The sequence below is a fragment of the Xenia sp. Carnegie-2017 genome, unplaced genomic scaffold, assembly GCF_021976095.1.
Source record: "Xenia sp. Carnegie-2017 unplaced genomic scaffold, XeniaSp_v1 HiC_scaffold_24, whole genome shotgun sequence".
NCBI lineage: Eukaryota > Metazoa > Cnidaria > Anthozoa > Malacalcyonacea > Xeniidae > Xenia > Xenia sp. Carnegie-2017.
Window position 1 is genome coordinate 6,608,374 of NW_025813487.1, and position 21,466 is coordinate 6,629,839.

A 21,466-nucleotide genomic window follows, 5' to 3' on the forward strand; every position below is an offset into this window, starting at 1 on the left:
AGAATGCTTATGGTTTTGCTTTTCCAAAGTCTTACAAGAACATTTAAATGGTGTGAAGGAGCATTGGAATAGTCACTATATTCGCAAGTCTAGATTTAATACTGTCTCTGGAAGACCAGATGAATTGTATTTTCTACCTGAGTGCAACGGAGCTGCCAATTGTATCCAACCTGTGAATGAAACTGATTTTGAAGACATGAGGGAATATTGCCATGAAGATGTGGAAACTAATATTTTTCAGGAATATTTTTTGCATGTAACGGATACTCTTCACTTACCCCCTTCCATCAATAGGAGAAATGCTCTTGATTTGTAGGAATATTTACATCAAATTGATCAAAGTGTGCCATAAGCCAAACAAATAATTGATCATTTTTAGTTTTTTAATTAGTGTAAAACTTTTTCAATAGCGTGATTTTAAAATACGTCACAATAATGTTAAGGAAGTGATGACAAAATTCTAAATGGTTGTTGCCAATAAAAAGTCAGACTGAACGCTAACTAAAGCAGATATTTATAGTTTCTACATAATAAAAATAATGAATCAATCAGTTGGTGAAAGAATTGTTTCAACAGTATATTATGCATTTCATCACAAACAACAAATACAATATTGGAATGTCATATAATATTTAGGCTGCGTTTACACTATACCGGATTCGCTCATCACGACATCTTCATTTGCTTTTAAGGAGTAACTGCTCGGAGTAGAAGCTTATTAAGCTGATAGATTTAGTCCTTTTGATTGTGTTTCTGACGTTGAACAATTTCACTGCCTTTTACTATAAAGAATATTCAACCTGCTACGATAGCAATCCGGTATAGTGTAAACGGGGCCTTAGATGTGTTGATATGACTTTAACGTCCTCACTAGACAATATCGAACGTCCATGAACTTTTCTCGCGAAGAATGGATGAAGAATCTACCACTACTTTATTTAGCACTGATAGGTGCTTGGAACTTCAACTAAAGGACCACAAGTATGCACAACAGGCCGACGGGCTAAACCATTTAAGTCAGTGAATGTGATCTTCCACTTTTTTTCTGGCAGAAGGACACTGGTTCCAATAGCGAACTGTACAAATGCAATTACGTTACTTCGTAGAGATTCAATGAATTAGGTTAAGTGGTGTAACCGATGTTTGTTGTCATTTTCTGGAAATGCATCAAGCATTTTAATGGCTTTCTAATGTGTAGGCTTTTTTATCGTAAAACAAGAAAATGTTTGAGATATTCTGAAATTATGCACCTTCGATCTTCAACGATCGTAGTATCGGATTCCAGCAACTGCAACTTGGAAGTATAGTAACGGATTCCAGGGTTAGGAAATTACTTGGTCATATAACTAAAAAGCATTTTCAAATCTTGAAAAGTTTGACATAAATATTAAATATATAATTTTATTTTAACTATGTTGATTAAATCTACTTCGTTCAGTAGCTATATACTTGCAGGCTAACATGTACGCATTGCGTACCTAGTTTCATAAAATGTATGCCATGTATTTAATAAACGCAGTGTTTTGGGAGATATACCCAAAGGCCATGAAATGAAGAAAAAACAAACGTGAATATTCATGATAGCTACAAATAAATAGTGTTCTCACGAAAAGCTTCGCTTGGCCCCAAATGTGGACACTGTTTTTTCCAGAACAAAACGAAATGGAAGGGAAAACCGGCGGATCCGGTAAAAAACCCTCCACATAAAAGAAAAGATCAAAAATTTAAAAAAATTTCTTTAAACTTTTGTAGTTTTAAGATGTCTCATATTTTTGTTGTTTTTAATGATCCCGATGATCTACTTTAACACGCAGCGTAATCAGATCGCAGAACGTAAAATTTTCAGAGCGACAAAAAAGCGGGCTGACTACCATATTTTGTGTTCGAACAAAAGAAACAAAAAATTTTGAAGAGAACAAAAAATGAAAGAGCGCGGAGTCTCAACAAAAACTTTAATAAATAGAAGAAAAATGAAAACTATTAGTAGCCATACATAAAGCATATGAAAAAATATTCAGTGCGTAAGACCTGACCATTCACCTTTCAATAACAATGAAAAATGAAATGACCAAAGTGACGTCATGACTTTCATAAAAATCATTTTTGATGTATACCAGACTTTGTTCCATTCAAAATTATTACTTTGCTTCATTAAGACCTTCATTAATAGCCGGCTTTCACTCGTGTGTTTTGTCAGAAATTTTAACAATTGTGAAAATTTAGTTTTACGGAGTTTTTTAACTGTTGAATTTGAAAATGCGTTATATTGCTAAACATTATGCATAATAAAAGTCGCAAGTGTGAATCTTTCAATCAGGACGCTTGTCTCTTGGTGCTTCTGTCCGACTTGGTCGTTCATTCATTGCACAGTTAGTAGGCCTACAGACATAGCTTCTCTATAAAAAAAACACGTTACAAATGTCAGCATAATGTATGAACAAAACAGAATTTAAATACACTGAAAAGAACAAAATTTTAATTCCTGATTTCCAAGCGTTGTCCCGGTCAGTCTGATCCAGGCGACTTAGTTGGTCTCTTCCTTTTTTCACCGCGCAGTTTTTGCGTGTATATCGTTGAAATTTATTGCACCACTTTTATCTTAGAAATTCAATGAACCCTACTTTCTACATTGCAATTTTCTTTATAAACGTTAAATAAAATTAGGAAAAAGTAGCGAGTGAAAGCCAGCTATTTTCTCACAGCAAATGACATCTTTTATTGATATTCTTTTTAATTTGGAAGTTTTTCATGATTATGGTTCAAATTATAAAAATAGACCATCAGGATCCTTTTTAACGATCTCATGCAGTTACTTATGGAAGTTAGTTTTAACACTTATCTACTCAACTTACAAACCACAAGACATGGATTGTGTGTTTTCCACTCGCTTGTATTCCACCTTCGTAGAATACAGTCGTTTTTAGTCCAATCACTCCAATGTTAATGTTCATACGTACATATGCCGTTATACGATGTCCATTCAAAACGTTTGTACCATTCCATACACGAAGTTACCAGCATCATTAACCAATAAAGTATTTAATGAGATCATGAATCGCTATTTCCATAGATTACAATTGGTAACTTCAAGCAAAGGAAAAGGGATCACTTCACCCCAGTTATATCATCACTCAAAGAATGCTTAGTGCAGAGTTGATCTTCTGTGAATATCAGCTGACCACCTTTAAGTGGGCTCATATAACAATGGGGCCCATCATCATTATATGAACAAACAACTGACATCAACAAAGAATCCAAACTACAAATGAACATTCTTGCTAGGTTAAGGTTAGAGAGGGTTTAAATGCGTTCTGTTTGCCCTGAGTTTCTCGACTACTAAAAATATTGTAAGAAATTCGAGCAAAAGACAATTATGGATCTCGTTCATTGCAATTCTTCACCACAATCTGAAAAAACTGCACCTCTAGCGCTCAACCACATAGTGCATTGGAGACAAACGACAAATTTAGTGTATTTATCATTGCATCTATTCAATAATGACTAATGTGACATTGAAGAAATAAACCAAAAGTCAATAGCATCAATAAAAAAACATTGAGATTTTCAGAAGAACAATATAGAGATAAATGAAGAAGCAAATAATCATTTATCGTCAGCGTAGTCACTTACAATTAGTTTCCAGCCGTGGGATTTATTTTTATACATGATACCGAAGCAAGTACGTGGGTAAAACATTTCAAAAGTGTTTGAAAGCAACACCTTTATTTTGCTTTGCACATTCATAAATCTTTTTACTTGTCGTCTATGTGTATAGTCTTGTTCCATCTTATGTGAACAACATCTACTTTTCACGACGCATCGTGATTTACTTGTGGCAACACTTGAAGTGAATAGTATTTTTATGCATGGTGTTAAGCATGTCATTATATGTATTTGTTCCACATGATTATTTAACATTCATTGTTCGTACTTGAACAAATTACCAGATATCTATCAAATCTAATTTTTAAAAACAAAACGTATTGTTGCCAAACAAAAGAAATATGCTCTCCCTTCATTGATATACGTAAAATGTAAACGATAATTGACCATTTTTCTGTGATATTACGCAAAGCCTAAATTAGTTAAAGTTATTCAGCCTATTAAACAACACAATTACATCGTTTTGGGCATTAAGATGTTGGTGACGTCAACCAAAATATCCTTAAACCCTCTCCTAACCTTAAATTAGCATGATGCGACTGCAAGATTCAACAAATATTTGGACAAAATTAAAGTATAGTTTCCAAATTTAATATCGTCTCATGAATCTAAACCTACATCATCAAGCATCGTTACTTTGCATAACGACATTAAAACGTAAAAATATCTGAAAATTCTAATGACTTTTTTTTATTCAAACGCATTGAAGGTGATTTGAACGCAGGTCTTTTTGATAGATGACATGCTCCTAAGGAGCCAATCACAATAAAACATTTTTGTCACGACGTCCATTAAAGAAATGTTAACAACGGAAAATTACACACTTAAGGGGCTAACCGTGATTCAATGAGTCGTTAAATTATTTCGACGCATTGAAAGGGTGAGGGGGCATCTCGAGTCGATTTATCTGATGATAAGTATAGAATCGTTTTAGAATTGTATTGAATAGAATTTTGTCATTACTTTGTGTTGATGCTTGGTTTACTGTAATAGTTGTTTTATGTTTGAAAAACATGTCCCAACAACTGTAGGATCAAGTTGCAAAAAATTTTAATAAGATCATTATGTAAGAAAAAAACATGACTGAAAACATGTTTTTTGGGGAGGACATTTTGCTGCGTAGCGGTTATTGATTGATGATTGGGGAGGCACTAATATTTATATACCGTATACATGTTTTACTATGTTAGTTATTTAATTTCTTTTGAAATCCATAGTGATTAAGGATTATACAAAATAAATAATGACAATAAACTAATAAAAAGGTTGACTTTTGTGCTTTTGATTCCTACAGTAGGTAGCAAAGAGTTGAAAACGCACAACAGACATGTTCATATATTTAAAATAACCCCTTCCTCTCTATTAACTACAACTTGCTCTGTTTGATTCATATTTTTTCCTTTGACAGACATTAGTCATGGTCTGTTCTTTAAAAATGATATTATGGACATAATGTTCCATTTTATAACTTAATTAAGGCAAAAAACCAGCAATGTATAAATTAAGTGTTCCATAATTGTGGAAAAGTGTGAATTGGTAGAATATTGTTTAAAAAATAAGGCAGGTTATAATTTCACCTATCAAAACAGAAGTTGTCACCTGTCATAGTTGTGATGCAGTTGATGTGAAATAAAAAACACCCCTTCATCAATGACACCAAAAAATGCACTGTTTATAGGCAAACCTTGCTTCTATAGTTTCCTCAAGGATGCGACAACTTGGGTAATTATATTTGTCGAATGGAGATTCTCATGTTGATTCACCTCACCACTAGCTTCATCTTTAATACAAGTTTCAACTATAGCCACAGATGAATTTTCAAACAAAGGTAAGGTCTAGCTTCTTGGAGAAGTTGGTTGAAGCTATCTGAAGAAATGTAGAGAGATTAGGAAGATATAAAACAAAGTAACAAATTCCTGTAATACTCCAAGCATGGTAAAACAAAACTCTGTAATTTAAATGTATCATTTACATTTATTAAGATGCCAGTTAGGCATGATAAAAGGGTTCAAATTGGTATTTGAGGAAGGAGCCCTTTGCTCAAATTTCTCTCACCAAAATCAAGGCAATCTATAATTGATAACATTGATAGAAAGCCATCTAGATTGAAACATGCACTAATTTAGCTTTAAAAACAAACTTAAACTTTTATGACATTTTGATAACCCTACTATGCTATTAAAAGATAAAAAAGTGCACTATAATTCAATGTATTGACTTGAAATATATGATTTGCTTAATGCACATGATAAGGTAAAATTGTAACAGTGTTTTGTGAAGAAGCAAATAATGCCATGTTCCAACCGATATTTCAGAATGCAAGATTAGTTATAATTATAAGTCAATATCTTGGGAATAGTAAAAAAAGTATCTTAGTTATGTTAAGTCTTAAAGTATAAGACTTAGTTATGTTAAGTGTTATGTTAAGTCTTAAGTTTTTTTTTTAAGTTTTTTTAAATTGTCCAGCTAAGTGCGAAGATCATATCTCATTTATTTTGTTACTGTTACATTCTTAGGTCATTGGTGTGTAGTCTAATTTAACACATAAAACCCTGTTTCCATATAATCGTCACGATCGTCTGTCGTCTGAAAGCGTGCAGGAACGATATTGCACGCAAACGTTTTAATCGTCTGTAATCGCTTTGATGGCCTTGTTCGTTTCGATAGTCTTATGGAAACCGGGCTTAAACGAATGCGGAAATGACATTTTAAAATATAAATTAAAATGAACAAAAAATGTGCTGCCTTTCGGGCATTTCACTATACATCATAACTCATAAAACTTGAAAATTATGGTTTAGTTCAAAATCCACGATGCTAAATCATCAATAAATGTAACTCACCTCTGTATATTTCATACTGTGTTGTAAACATTTATCGAGATGTATTTACGGTTCTCGGTTTGTTTGAAATTGCATCTTTAGTGGTCACTTACATACAGTTTTTATTCTATTTTTTTTCGCACGCATATCTTTTTCCAAACACTCATAAACAAACGGGCAAATTCGATTGTACAATGGATTGTACGCGCGGAATATGTCTGTCGGGGGAGAAAGTTAAACGTAAATAACGCAAAATATTTTTTATTTCAACCAATCATTCGCGCCATTGGTTCCCGCACTTGCGTAAAAAGTTTGAGGTTTAAATTTAAATTCATCCCGCTGCACGAATCTCAATTCGATTTCATGCGCCACTAAAGAGAAGCTTTATATAAGGAAAAAGGTAAGTTATAACTTATATGTAGATCGGGTTTATTTAATTAGAATAACATCAAGATGGATAGGTCTAATTGAAAGTACTTTGTATTTTACACAGATAAATTTGAAGTTATTGCCACATGATAATAAACGAAATGTAACTATTTAAGCTGATTTGTTATTTTCAAACCATTGTTACATAAATAAATCGTCATGCCAAACGCATTTTGAAGTTTAACATACTAACGATTGTACAATTGTACGTATGTCGTTAAGTAGTACAACTGCACGTCGGCGAAGGCCGACCGAACTCTTGTGGACAAATATACACTATAGCAGGCACGTTTATATGAACGGGCTATCTACAGGGTGTATCAAAGACGACATTTAGAAACTAACCTATCGTGAAATTTCAAGACCTGATGACGATGCTAAACTCTGTGATACATTTCAGCACATGTTTTGTTGTTAGAACTTGTGTCAAATTCCCAGGATCAGAAAAGCTTTTGCGCAAGTATATGCACGTAGCTAACAATACTTTATGCAGTAGTGAGCCGAGCCTAGTCGTAGCAATTGAAATTATCACAATATGTCAATTTATAAAGATCTTTGATACACACTGTACAATATAAACCTTGTACACTTAACACTTTGTACACAATACACCCTGCAATAATAATACACCCTATCCCTGCACACTTTACACCACGAACACTAAACACTCTTCAATATTCATCAATAAACACTGCACCGAGGGCATGAAAAAATTTAAACATTGAAACCATTTGAAATCAACTCAAGTTTAGACTGTTAACGCATGGTTCAGCAGTAATTGTACCCCAAGGAGGCAGCTAGTACATAGTAAATCCAAGAATATAATTCCTTTTAATTGTGTTTACGCCTCCTTGTGGATCAATGGAAAATTTTAAAGGTCAGATGATATCTACGGATTGAAGTTTTAACACACCCTGTATGCTTTATATACACAATTTGTATAACAATGTACCCTCCTGTGAAATGGTGGCTCGGGGAGTAGAACAGATGGTTACACATTGTTGCTGTTTTACACTAGAGTCGCCAGAGTGCTCAAACATGTAGAAATATTCCTTCGACTTTTATGTTCACAAGGACAATATTCATAAGACATCCCTACAACATAAGACAAGGTATAAACAAATTTTTAAACTTGGGTTTGCCAGAGGGGGAAGGGAATCTTAAAAAGAATGTGGTTATGTGGATGCCAAAGATGATTATATAAACAGGAAAGGCATACTGTATATAATCTCAATGTTTAAAGTTGTGGAACACAAATATTGAAAATCAAATGGTCTGTCTGTACTGTATGCATGTTATTCAGACCTAGCTTCATTGAAATACTGAGTGATGCCATGAAATGCTCTTCAAAGTAATGTTTAATGGTGAACATTCTGTCTCCAAACGCTTTCCTGCTAATCTTCTATACCCTAATATGCTTACTTTGACAAAAATTGCAAATGAGAAACCACACAATCAGCACGATGATGCAAATATAGATTACCTTAAGCAAAAAGAATGGAAAATTCACTTGGTAAATTAAAGCTTAATTAATAATTTTAAGGAAGCTTATTGAGCTTTAAATGAAATACATACCATATGCTACTTTGAACATGATCGTATCTGACAGTGAGTTTCTACTCAACTTTAAAATTAAGTTCCTGAATGAGGAAAAATTATTTTCAGTAAAGAATCACAAGTTAATTACTTCAACTAAAATGAATACTCCTCCTTAAACAAAACATTAAGATGCATTATGTGTTGAAAGCATACAATAAGAGGAAAACATGACACAACTGCCAAATTGGTGATGACGATTTTAAAGATGTGCCCTCCCCCATTTTAGTCCTTCCAGCGCCGCTGTGAATAAGATGGTAAGTTCAATATGATAAGTTGCATCTGAATTTGTGCAAACTTAAAATTTATAGTTATTTGAATGCACCAGAAGAATGGCCAGCTTCAAAATATTGCACAACATGCTTTCTGCACATGATAATATAGCCATAGAGCAACTAGTTTTTGGAATTCTTATGATTTTTCAACTGCATCATCTTGTTTACAATAATTCCTTATTGGCATCTTGGTTGAAAAATATTAATTTGTAGAATAACAAGATGTTCATTCACAGTGACTAATTAAATGTGACAATGTATATGTAATCAAGGGCGGATCTACAATTTTTCAAACATCACTTATGAACGCCGGAAGCGTTCCGCACCTGGGGGTTCTAAGGTACTCTCTCCTGGGAAAATTTGAATTTCAAAGTGTTGGAAATATCATTTCCAGCATTTAGAGCAATACAAAATGTTTTCTGTGGGCATCGTTTCGCTGACTTAACCTTGTACATTTTTGTACACAATACACCTTGTACACAGAGTGTGTTGTGCACAGGGTGTATTGTGTACAAAGTGTTAAGTGTACAAGGTGTATGTTCAACTAAAGAGAATTCTCATCCAATATCTTTCTTATTGGGACGCTAAAAGAATGGCATTCCCAAACACCTCATCGCCACATTGAGACACAACGTTCTTATTGTAAAACCGATAAAAAAAAGGCAATCAGTCTTCAACCTTGCAGCTTTCAGTATGGAGTTTATCGAAAATCACATTGCTTCGCTTTTCTGGTGGCAGCGGCTCGTGTACTATGTGCTTTGAACGTTTCTATATCAATTCCTGCAGCTTGCATGACAACCTTTATCGAACGAGATATAGATGACATTGATACTTTATAAAAGGTCAAATTGTGCTAAGAAATAATTGATTTTCCTGACTGAATGGGAGCAGTGCGTTTAATATATTCTTCCATGACTGAGGCAACACATAGTCGGTGATCGGCAGGGAACTTTGGTATCACTAAAGTAGGTTGAATGCGTGTTGCTCCAGACTGTTTGACAAGTTGGTCGATATAGACGGTGTATGAGTCCCTTCCTTCTTTACAGTTAAGAAGTTCATCAGATGAAGTGATTGGACACGCTGCCCTGTGACTAATGCACAGAGCATTACCAACTTATGAGTAAGCTGTTGTAGAGTTAAGTCTTCTACTGCGGGATATGTCTTTAAATATTTTTAAACAATGGAGGTGTCCCAGTTCACTTGATATCTTGGTCGTGCTGGTCTAGAATGGAACACTCCCTTCATAAATCTCTGAACCATATTATGTGTACCAATCATAGAATTCCCTTCATAATAACGAATAAAGATAACATATTTCGAGCAGTGTCTATGCAACTGTAACTCATTTCTTGATCAAATAGGTGCTGTAGAAAGTCTAGAACTACCTGTAAAGTTGGATAAAAGGGATCTACGTTCCGTTTATTAACATAGAGTTTCCACTTGTTAAGGTACACCTGATATTGTTTTTGTGTTACTGGCCGCCAGGAATTAAGTATTGTTGCTTGAGCTTGTGGTTAAATGCCCTTACTTGAGAGTCATCTCCGGATAAGGGACAAGCTATCAGTCTCATTCTCCCTTTGAGTGGATGTTCGTTTGTTCGAGTGGATGGTTAGCACAAATTGCTTTTGTTTTGGGTAGGAGAATGGGTCGGTGAATTATTAATCTTGCTAGCATCGGATACCAGGATTTAGTTGGCCAATTCGGCACGATGAGAATTGTCCGTGCCTGGGCCATTTCTACTTTTGTAAAACTGTGATATAACACTGAAAGGTGGAAAAGCATAAAAAACAATTTACTCCAATCAATGCAAAGCGTCAATAGCCACGCCTGTGGATCTGGGTGCCTCGACACATAGGGTTTAAGTTGATAGTTTAGTCTAGAAGCAAGCATGTCAACTTGGGGTCCTAAAATATGTTGTTATTTCAAGAAATACTTCAGCATCAAGCTTCCATTCTTTGGAATCATCAAATGTTCTGGAAGCTTGTCAGCCACCAGATTGAGTTTCCCAGGAATATAGCTGACATTTAACCATATGTCCCTGATCCTGCCCCACGCCCATATCTCCTTGCAATTTTATCGCAATGGTGAGAGTGGCAGCCCCCATGTGGTTAATATATGCAAGCCGTGGTATTATCAGTCATTACTTTAATGGGTGTGGGTTAGATCTTTACAGAGATTATAGCCCAAACAGTATTGCTTTGAGTTACAGACAATTAATGTGCGAGTCTTTTTCGACGATTGACCATTCACCTCCGGTGGACTGTTTGTTAATACTTGCGCCCCATCCCTTGGTAGAGGCCTCCGTATACAATACGTGGTCAATCTTGCCATGATTCAGATGTTTTTTGGACTCATTTGCATTACTAATCCACCAAGATACGTCCTCCAGCGCCGAAGGGGAGAGTTTCAATGTCGCATCAAAGTTATCCCTGTTAGACTTAAGAGTTGTTGTTTTGTCCCTATCAAGATCACGATAAAACAGTGGGCCATATTCAACGCCAGGGAAACAAGCTACTATCATACCAATTAGCTTAGCCACTTCCCGTATGCTAGGGGAGTCAGATTTTAGCACCCCCCTGGAAACCTCGCATAATTTGTTGTATTTCTCTATGGATATAGAGATAGTCATATCTAATGAATTTAACATAAACCCTAAATGTTGTAAAATCTGTGTGGGCTCTGTAGCAGATTTATCTTTATGGGGTAGGAATCCTAACTTCGGAAACAATTGTAGAGTGTTATGTATGTATGTTTTTCTCGCATTCTGAATAGGAGTAGCCCATTAAAAACGAGTCATCAATGTAACCGCTAGAAATGTGCCCTAGCTCCCTCAGCTTAGAATAAACAGGCTTGAGTGTCTTTGTAAATAAACGTGGAGCGGAAGATAATCCTTGAGCAAGGCATGTGAATTGGTACAGATTACCTTTCCACATAAATTTTAAGTATTTTTGATGCTCTATGTGTATTGGTATTGAGTAATAGGCATCTCTAAGGTCAACGGATGCAATGTAGTACCCAGGTCGCGTGAGCTGAGTACACAAGTATGGATAGATTCCATTTTAAATTGGTGATATGTTACAAATGTTGAGTTCCTTAGGTAAATCCATTCTAAAGATCCATCTTTCTTCGCTCTAAGAAAGATATTGAGATAAACTCGCCCTGTTCATGCATGCTTGTAACAATGATACCTTCTCTAGAAATTTTGTAAATTGATGATCGACATTTTCGACTTCCGAAGGAGAAATTTTATAGAGTGGGGTTGTTTCAGCTGGATTGGGTCTAAAGAAAATCAATCTTGTACCGCTTACAGCTGATAAATTGAAGGGTCATGAGTTAGCTCCCTCCACTTCCCAATAAATTGTTGTATCCGGCCTGCAACTATAATACAATCATTGTCTCCCCAAAATATGATAGAAGTACTACACTCGCGTTTAATAGAACTTACCCGGTCGAGAGTAGGAGTCACTGCCTTCTTAGTGTTTTTCCGCATGTATCGACTTTCCTCTTGGGTTGGTTTTGATAATAGTGGCGTCGTTTAGTCGGCTTTGCAAATGACCGCCCGACGTTGGAATAAAAAGACACATTGGAATTATATGAGCTGGTCGACCGTTGATCGTTGCGTTTTCGTTTTTGGCTTGTCAGTTACTGTGCAGCCTTTTTGCTTTCTTTTACTGTTTTCAGGCGTTCCTTTAAATCATCACAAAACAGTTCTGCAGCAACAGGTTCTTTGTTACTACAGATTTCTTGTAATTTTCATCTAGGTCAACTTTGACAAGTCCGTGCGGCACATGTTCAGATCATAATTATCTGAAGCGAGAGCACAACAGTTGTGGACAGCCCATCCCTGATAACCTCTGGTGTCGGTGCAGATGTTGTAGGTTTTGTTGCAAGAGAGGTACTAATCGTTCCCACAATTCGGAAATCGGAATAAGGCCCTTTTTAAGGCTTCTTATAATTATTGTAGACGTGCATACATGGATTTCCTAGCAATGTTCCAAATTTCTGGGTTCACCTTTGTAACTCTTAACAGGTCACAGTTTCGCGTTTTTCGCCTTTTACACAGTTTCGGGGCGTTTGAGATTTTAGTTGGCAATGATTGGTCTGTCGGTTAATTCTTCATCACTTTTGTTTTGATAGAGCTGGGGCTGTATCTGCAACTAGAGCAGCAGCCCCGTTGGTAGTGTGTTCGTCATCTGTTTCACCTTCGGATATAACATCACCATCGTTCATTTGGCGTCGGGCATTATAAGCCTGCTTGAGCTTTTTGACGACAGAAACAAAAGTATTCATCAAGACAGCAAGTTGATCGACTTTCCTGTAAAGTTAATCCAAAGTGGTTCTCCCGTCATTTCCTTTCTCTAGAGATTGTATTTGTTGGCTTTAGCAGGTGTTTATACCCGCCCCGCCAGAATTGCTCATTTTCCTTGTAGACGAGACAGTTTCTGTTGCGGTTCATCGTCTACATTCACATCTCTAATAAGCCCGACAGCGTCGGATTAGGAGAGTTATGCAAGAGAGTCAAGTCGTCGGCTTGCTCAATTGCTTCGCTGACTTGTGCTATTTGTTGTTGAATACATTATCTAACCACAGAAAAAGAGTTTGCCGGGCAAACTTAGTTGTTATGTAGGTGTTTTGTCCTGTATTGTTTTTTAAGACTTTTTTCTCGTTCTACACAGCAGGATGGCAAGTTATTTCATAGATTATTCAAATATAACCAAACACACCATCTGTAATGTCGGTGAGCAAGGTAGAGAATGACCAATGTGCGCATGCGTAGTAACGCGTGGGATCTCTGCGGTAGATGCTAATAGAATGTAAATTTCTCTCAATAATCAGCGAAGAACTTATAATAAATCTCTAAAAATGATGAAATATAAAGGATCATTGATACTACACATCCCACGGAAAGTTTACACTACGATTGACACGGACTGTTTACTCATACAAACTTTGCACACACCACAATACTGTAAAGTTTTACAAATTTTTACTCTAAAAGTAAAAGTTATTAAAATGATAACTCTAGCAGCAGGAGAGTAAATTCATCAGGGAACCAGTGAAGAAAAAGAAATAGACAGAAGCTCCTTTTCCATCTTCTTGCAACAAGAAAGGTAGGTAAGTCTGAACATAGATCGAAGAAAGTCATCAATACCTCAAGTCGAACATGTATTTCCGTATTTATGTGCAGGATTTTGTCTTTTCATTTATATATACTACACAGCAATGATTGTATGGACAAAACAATACATTAATCATTGACTTGATTTCTGATTATCAAATAGCAACAGTAGAAATAATTTTAATAACGAAGCTTTCGAGGTCAACTTTCATTTTTCTATTTGGGTAATGACACTTTAAACCTGAATTTGGTTTACATTCACTCACGTTTGAATTATCATCATCTTCCTCAGATCCACGACAAAATATTTCACACACCCCACAAGCTTCTTATTCAGCTCTTTACATGTCGGATCTAATGTCAACTGACTTCATCTCATAATTCTGTCTTGACTTGACAACTTCAAAAAGCAAAGTTCTTGCCCGAGAGAAACAAGATTGTATTTCACATCGCCATAGTGAATGATCCTAAAGCATCTTTAAACTCTAACTTCCACATTTACTATGAATGATTTAACTTGCTTTACGTTTGAATCCATATCTTGTGTTCTTAGCGCTTCAATTCAGAGTCAAAAGTGTCTTGAAATGTTTAAAATTTGCACTTCAAAAAATTCAAACCTGACCACTGTCTCAGCCATCCATAACAAGCAAAAACACAGCTTAAATAAAACACAAGTGTATGGAAGCAAAGCTATCATCAAAACAGCATGCAAAAATATGAATTTTAAATAAAGTAGAAAACAACACACCTCTGGGATTCATCACTCTCTTGACTCAACACTAATGGACTCTTCTCTATTGTTTATGCTTCACGTATTGTGTTTATATTATAAATACTTTCGATATACAATCAATTTTTCGCACAAATATAATCAAATAATTCCTTCGGGAAACGTCTTCTATCATAATAAGTTAATCAACGACTTCTATAGAGCCTCGGCTGTAATCGATCTACCACACTGGGCGTTTTGCGCTGTATAACAGCCTGGGTTCCTTACTTACGTCCAGTAGCATACACGCCCATGACATGAGAAAAATTAACTGAACTTTAAATATACGGGGAAATGGGAATAAGGTTGTCGATATTTGGAAAACTCTCCTGGCAAATTTAAAAACATCCAATTTGTTACATTTTATATGAACATAATCTTATGTCTGTTTATAAATGCTAACTGCTGTTAGAATATAATAGTTACGTCATAATGTAATGTGTCCGTAATCAGTAACTTGATTACCTGTTTTTGCTTGTTATATATGGCGTTTGCTACATGTGCCTGTTTATGTGAAGTTAATACTGTTGAATAAACCTTCTTTCTATAAACCAAAGCGGATTATTTTATCAGGTTATGGGCCTAGAAGGGTCGTTGAAGCTGTACTAATTTGTATGTGTATTACTGACACGATAAGGGATAAATTGTGAAGTGAAAAGCGAGTCAGCCGTATGTTTAAGATGGCCGAGATTACAAAAATAGAGCACCTCGATGGCATAAATTACCAGTTCTGGAATTGCAATATGCTTGTGTTGATGGAGCGTGGTCTATGGGGATTTGTTGAAGGAACAGAGGTTGCCCGGATGACACGGCGACAACAACTGTAAGAAATTATATCGTTCTGCGTTCATGCGCAGCGTGCAGAAACATCTACAAGTCCATATTTCGTCGACAATAGATCCTCGCGCGGCTTGGGAAATCCCACAAAGACAGTTTGAATGTGTTTCGATTGACAAATCGTTCGACGTAATCGTCGATTCTACGCCGCTACTATGAAAGAAGGCAGTGATATAATGACACATCTAACGTACATGACGTCATTGGCAGAACAATTGGGAGAGCAGAGAAGAAATAACGCCACAGAAATTCGCAACCGTAGTACTTGAAGTTTTCAGACTCATACGACAGTTTTATTTCTAGCCTCAACGCTACCAAACCGGATGAACTAAATAGGGACAATGTGAAAGGTTTACTCATCGAAGAACACAAGAAGCGTGAAGAGAAAGAAAACAGCGCAAATGTGAAAATTAGGGACAGAAATGAAAATGAAGCACTATTTTCTAAAAGAGGTAATTGGTCGTCTCAGAAGAAATCGACGTGGTCAAGGGGATCGCAATGTTGGCAAGTTCAAAGAGAATCAGCACCACGAATCTGGATCAGGTCAAGGTCTGACGTGTTTCAAAAAGTTGGCCATGGATGAAGAATTGCCCACTCAATCGTAGAAGTCATCACTCAAGCATTGCAGAGACAGATGGAAAGAAACAACATTTTGATAAAATTGCTCTTAATTCCTGCTCAAGTGCTAGTAGTGACCAAGACACCAACTGGTTCATTGACAGTGGAGCAACAAAACATATGACTTTTCAAGTTGATCAACTCCTCGACTATAGCAGTATGGGATGCCATCTAAGATATATCTTGGTGACAATAGTACAATTGATGCATGGTGAAGGTGGTCAAAATTCCCTGTTATGATGGATCTAATGTTATTACTCTTACCCTAAGCAATGTGCTATATGTGCCTGAAACCTTGAAGAACTTATTATCTGTACCTGCCATGACTAGACTTTGAGCCGAAGTATTGTTTGATAAAGGAAGATGCGTTGTTTTGAAAGATGGCAGAAGTATTATATTCAACATATCATTGACGACAAGCTGTAAATGATAAATACACATGAATATGCCCAAGTACCTGGTACTGATATTTCATTGGAGAAATGGCATTGCAGGTATGGTCATATGAACTACTCCTTAAATCAGATGATTAAAGGGCTAGTTGAAGGTTTAAAATGTTCAAGTAATGAATTCAACAAAGAGTGAAACTCGTGCTCAGGGAAAGATGCATCGGCTACATTTTCCGAAGAAAAGCATAAACAAGACAAGCCAACCACTTCAATTGATTCAGAGTGATATTTGGTTCCAATGAATGTCGCATCCAGAAAGCAAGTATGTACTAACGTTCACTGACGACTACACCAAATTCGTCACAGTATATTTCATTAAACGAAAGGCGGAAGTAACGTGCAAGTTCAAAGAATACGTCCATGGTTGAGAATGAATCAGGCTATAAAGTGGAGTCAATTAGAACTGACAATGGAGGGAGAGTACATCTCGATCATTTCTCGTCAAGTTTGTCAAGAAAGGAATCAAACAGCAGCTTACCAATCCCAACAATCAGAGCAGAACGGCGTAGCTGTCCAGATGAATGTTTGCTGACCAATTTGTAGACGTCTGAAAATGATGAACCCCAATCTCTAAAAAAAGCAATGGCGTGCTAACAAAAGAAAAAGGAAACACGCGTTGGAAGCAGAATATAATTCTGTTGACGAATGAAACATGGAATTGGTGTCGCCACCGAATGATGGCAATATAGTTGGATCGAGATGGGTGATGTAGGTCAAGCGCGACGCCAATAGCAATATCGACCGGAAGGCAAGACTCGTAGCACAAGGCTACTCCCAAACACATGGTATTGACTATGAAGAAGTCTTCACCTGTAGCAAGATATTCCAGCATCAGGACATTGCTCGCTTTGCAATTTCATGATTTAGAGATACACCAAATGGACGTAAAGACCGCTTTCTTAAACGGAGTAATTGATCATGACATCTACATGACTCAACCTGAAGGTTTTGCTGACGAAGAACACTCCATTATGTCTGTAAACTCAAGAAAAGTTTGCAGAGTTTAAAGCAATCCGCACGTTGTTGGAACCAAACCCTCGATAGTTTCCTGGTTTCAAACGGATACAGAAAGAGTGGTAGACAGCTGCATATACACGAAGACTCAACGAAAAGAACATGGTCACATTAGTTTTGTGATACTGGAAATCTACGTTGATGACATAATCCCAGATTCTAACGACATCGAAATGCTGAATGCTGAGAAGAAAAGGCTTTGCAAGGATTCGAAATGGTGGATCAAGGAGAAATTCACTTGTTCTCGGATGTCAATAAGAATGGATCGGACGACAAAGGAAATATTCATAAATCAGGAAAATACTTGAAAGTGTCCCGAATCGGTTCGGAATGGAAAACAGCAATCCAGTCCACACACCAATTGATACTGGGAAGAAATTTCAAAAGAGATGCGATGGTGAGGAACAATCCGATCAGAGTGTTTACCAGCAGATTTGGTTGTTTGACATACGTTTCCACGGCCACGCCAGATATAGCTGCATCTATCGGAGTCCTGTCACAGTTTATGTCAGATCCAAGCAAAACTCATTTTCAAGGAGTGGAGCGAGTTTTGAGGTAGATAAAAGGGACAATGAGTTATGGTTTGAAATTCAGTTGTGATAAAAATGACGAATTACATGGGTACTCGGATGCTGACTACGCCGGTAATTTGGATGATCGTCGCTCAACCTCAGGATATGTTTTTAAGTTAGCCAACTCAACGATTAGCTGGTCTAGCAAGAAAACAAAGTACCGTCGGCAGATCGACAACAGAGGCTGAATACGTTGCCCTAAGCCAAGCTACCCAAGAGGTAATCTGGTTACGACGATTGTTGTCTGACTTGGGATCTAAACCAGTGTCGCCTACTACTGTTCACGAAGACAATCAAGGTGCCTCGAAATCACACGAAATCCAAATTCCATAACAGAACTAAACATATCGATGTTGCTTACCATTTCTTCGCGAACGAATATTATCTAAAGAAGTAAAGTTTGCTATTGTCCATCAAAGGATATGATAGCCGATATAATGACCAAGGATTATCTAAAGATCAATTCCAAAAACTCAGAAATTTATTGAACGTTCAATCTTGTTAAAGAACACAAAAAACAAAAACAAAAACTTGAACAATATGTAACTATTAAGTGGGAGTGTTAGCATATAATAGTTACGTCATAATGTATCACGTGTTCCGTAATCAGTAACTTGATTACTTTCCGTTTTTCTTGTTATATATGGCGTTTTCTACATGTGCCTGCTTTATGAAGTTAATACTGTTGAATAAACCTTTCTATAAACCAAAGCTTCGATTATTTTATCAACTGCTAATGGCTAACCCAGAATAAAATGAAGCAAAATTTAAAAGGAAGACGCTTATCCTTGACACCCAAACATTCCACGATGAGAAAATCAGATAGAAACTAGTGTATAGTGCTATAGTCGAAAACCCGTTTAAGAGTTTGTATTCACTTCATTTACCGGAAGTAATCGCAACTGTTTTTGGGTAAATTCACCATGACAAACAACATGGCATATGTGCCATTTCCTCAAACCGGTAAGAAAGTACTGAAATCAGGACTAACAATACAATTTTAATTAACTATAGACACAAAAAAAAATCACATGGTGTTCAGGATGCTTATTAAAAAATATATATGTTACTTTTCCTTCAAAATTGAAGTGTTTTTCTAATATCTTTTAATTTCAATATAAGGCATGTTTAAGACGTCGAACTTTACATGCACCGAACGTTTAAGACAAAAAGAAAATGAGATTTTTCATTATCTTTTGTTTAAATGCGTCGGTTCATAAAGTTCCACGTTTGAACTAGGCCTAAGTAACATCAAACACTTTTAAATTCTGGTACGTTCTTTTGTCGTTTTCACAGCTTTCATCCCTTAATATAGCTCCTGTCAACATGTCCGATTCTTATTGATCATAATTACATATTAAACTATTAAGCCATTAGTATTAAAGTATCTGTTTGCTACAATTTAATGTAACAAAATTGATAAGATTCTACGTGTAAAAGATGTAATTGTAGCTGATGATCTCACCTTATGAACATTCTTTACGTACATATATACATTATAAGGGTGTTACCAAAAGGAACAATACGGGATGTATAAAAAAGTATTATAAAATTCAGTTTATTCTGAAAATTTAATTCTGATCACAATGTCCCACTGATGCATTTTTCTGAACTAAATTCTAGGAGACTAATGATGGATGAAAGTCGTTTGATTTAGATTTGGAATACTGCAAACCATTCAAATCAGCAAATCAATTTCGAATTATGTCTATTTATACAATTAGTTGTATCGCTATATAGGTGCTGTATAGTAATTGCGATTGGTTCATTAGTAGTCACATGACTTGAAATAAATGCACGTTTTCCTGCCAGTAAAACAAGTGAAAAGGTGTTGCCCGCTTATTTTAATAATATCATAAAACGGCTACCGCCGAAAACTGAAAAACGTTTCTCGATCTTATTTAGCGACGAAAATCAACTATTAACAAAAAAGAATTAAGAAAACACTCGGAAGTCAACCTAAAATTCTGTGGTCAATCATAGCATTTTGCAACGAAATTTTGCCAGCCAATCCTCTCCCCTCCGAAAGACATTGATTTAATTGAAGAGTTGTCAAAATTATGATTTTTTCACTATATAAAACACTTAATAAATGTCTAAAGCCTTGATGTAGTGGACAAATGTGAAAATTTTTAAGACACAATATATAGATTAACACACATATATTGTAACAATTTTGTAGAAAACATACTTATACAACAATTCCTACATTAACATACTAATATAATAAATATGTTAATATATGTTGAAAACAAAGTTCAACAAAACACTGCCAAGAAAAAAGCTCTAATAATTTTTATAAGTGCTAAATGAATGAATCCCAACCAGTCGTTAAAATGGCAACTGCAATTGTTCTGTTTTAATAAAATGGGGGTTTTTTCAACTTCCTTACAAGATGACAGTTTCCAACAAATAATGTTGCTGAATGTGAGTGAAAGTTATTATACAACTATTGAATGCTAATTATAAAAATTGGTATATTTGAATTCAAGATATGGCACTTCCTTTCTAAAGCACGAGTAATCTTCATAATTCAGTTTGCAAAGTGAATTACCTAAAAAATGGTGTTGAGTTATGTTGATTCATTTATTTAGCATTTAAAATTAGAAAGCAAAAGAAAAATCTAGAAACGTAAAGAAAAGTAAAGTAATGAAAAGTCTGCATACAGTCAAGCTACTCGTAAACGGACATCATCATTGAGACCACGACCTAATGTACGGTAGATGTCCGTTTATGGGATGTTATGAAAGATATCTATTCACTATACAGAGATATGTACATAACAAAATGAAATAAATTTAATGATTTAAAATTGTTCACTACATAAAAATAAACATCAGTGGATTTAGAAAAATGACATCTCGAAAAGAAAGACGTTGAAATTTTTCCATATTTTTCATTCTCATAACTTGATGTAGTTCTTACATGTTGAAGTTACTTTTGTTGTGAATGATTTGTTGACCATTTATATGAACTAAACTGATCACTTTTATTCTACAACCATCCATAGTTGACGTTTGTTTTGAATTTTCATGACATGTTGCTGTTAAGATCTTAATTCATATCACAAATGTTATAGTATCATTCAAGTACATATATTTCAGAGCATGCGCAAGCAAATCGTGTCATAATATTCACAATGACAGTGTTTGTATCCAAGCAGCTTCAATTATAGATGCAGCAAAAAACCTTTAGCCATCTCCAATAGCCACAATGTAATAAAAATCTTTTTATTCACTCATGATTACTTATGCGTTATGTTCACATCAAAACGTCCACATGAGATGATATTTTCACGTTTCA

General features: G+C 35.7%; 2 long non-coding RNA genes across 2 annotated transcripts; both read right to left on the reverse strand.

Annotated features, from left to right (window-relative positions):
- Nucleotides 1–4,971: 4,971 nt before the first annotated feature.
- On the reverse strand, nt 4,972–6,626 carry LOC124450850. The gene is made up of 2 exons (XR_006950228.1): nt 6,507–6,626; nt 4,972–5,529 (listed from the first exon to the last, which is right to left on the reverse strand). It is a non-coding gene; the product is annotated as an uncharacterized LOC124450850 (long non-coding RNA).
- Nucleotides 6,627–7,915: 1,289 nt separating this feature from the next.
- Nucleotides 7,916–8,546, reverse strand: LOC124450849. The gene is made up of 3 exons (XR_006950227.1): nt 8,490–8,546; nt 8,337–8,397; nt 7,916–8,009 (listed from the first exon to the last, which is right to left on the reverse strand). It is a non-coding gene; the product is annotated as an uncharacterized LOC124450849 (long non-coding RNA).
- Between the last annotated feature and the right edge of the window lie 12,920 nt (nt 8,547–21,466).